Raw genomic sequence first — 1869 nt, forward strand, 5'->3', positions numbered from 1 at the left:
TCCTAGAGATTTTTCAGATCTTGATATGGCGATGAAGAAGTGAAGATCACGAACAGGGATCAATCTCATAAATCCAATGCAGAATACAAAATTAAGAGTAGTGAAGATCACGAACAGGGATCAATCTCATAAATCCAATGCAGAATACTAAATTAAGAGTAGGGCAAGCACGGATCCCTGGTTTAGAGACCATAAACAAAAAATAAACTAAAGTCTAAATTTCGAACCCAAGCAACTTTTGAAATAATTCTCATAAACAAATAAAATTTTCAGTATTATGTTTGTATTATGTATATACATGTGCCTTTTGTTTGGGAGAGGGGGAGGTTGTTGTTTGCTTGCTTATATATATATATATATATATATATATATATATATATATATATATATATAACCAGCAGTGTTTTTTAAAACATCTGTATTGACTAAATCTTTAAAAAAAAAAACCGTTGTCTCAAATTTTATCTCAGTTTATATATAATCTTCAGGCTAGAGGTGGAATCAGGTGTCTAGGAGTAAGTATCTCCTGTTGACCGGTCATATGCGCTGTGAGCTCTCTATCTTGATCAGGTTTACAAACGGAGTAATCCATAGTTAAAATCAGTATGTTAAGAACTACACTCAGCTAATTCTATCGCTTGGGTTCGAATTTATCAAAGCGATATTCAAGTGCCTGTGTAAAGAACGGTCTAACACTTTTAAAATGACATGTAGCATTTGCAAATTAAGTCATTATATACAACGACCACTATAGAATTTGCTAAATATTGACTTTGTTCAAACCCCTACATACATAACATCAAGTTATTTGTCAGTAACCCGTCTCGATTTCAAAACTGATCATACACAGAACATGCTCTCGCGTATCGAATCAGTTGAGAGACATGCACACCATATGCAATTGAAAATGAAATATTGCTGTAGATCATATAAATTTAGGAAGTTGACGATGAAGAAATCACATTTTAAAAATGACGTCTTGTCCAAAGTTGGGATATTGCAACTCAAAAGTGTAGACGCCTACTCTGTGTATTGAAAACACTACTGTCAAAAGATCTGCCTTTTTTGGGTAGCCTCATCAGGTTTTGTGTGTGTGATTTGTGAATTTTCGGGTCAATACAATAGGTCTGAAGTGCCTGGTCTCATTTTCCTTTTTGGGTTGACCCGGATGCATGCACATAGACCTACCTCAACCCAATATTCACGCGTCTATGACAGCTAGTAGCTAGTATGGTCAGAGTTTTTACTGAGCTCAATGGCTAGTTTGTCTCTCACAATTTTTCCTTGCTCTACTGATAAGTGTCGCAACTAGGCCTATCACACTCTGTGACTTATTTCTTTATACAGGGGGGGGGGGGGGGGGGGGGGTCCTTTCGATCTAGGCCCAATAATCATATCAAAATAATATATCTATATAGATGTGTATTTTCTTTGAAGCTACCATTTAGCAGCCTCTTCAAATTTTGAAATATTGGGGTTTTTAAAAAAAAATTATTTTCAATATATAAATATATTTTTCTACGAAATCTATTGGAAAGTGAAAGTCTACGAATGTAGATAGATACCTTATTTATCAATTTAGGGCCCAATATTGGACATTACACCATGCACATACACCAAAGATTATCATGAATGATTAGGCCTATGAACACATACTTGCACTTAAAAAAAATGTCCAACTGTATTATAAATTTAGGTCTATGTCGGTCAGACAAGTTGTGGCCTTTAATTGTACAAAGGTCAGAATCTACATGACAACATTCCTGGACGATTTCGGGGTAGTATAGTTTTAAAAAATACACTAGATCCTCCTATCCCATTCTTGAGCAGACGATATAGTTTCTCTGACCAATCACATCACTCGTTACG

Source organism: Ostrea edulis, chromosome 6 (genome assembly GCF_947568905.1).
Source record: "Ostrea edulis chromosome 6, xbOstEdul1.1, whole genome shotgun sequence".
NCBI lineage: Eukaryota > Metazoa > Mollusca > Bivalvia > Ostreida > Ostreidae > Ostrea > Ostrea edulis.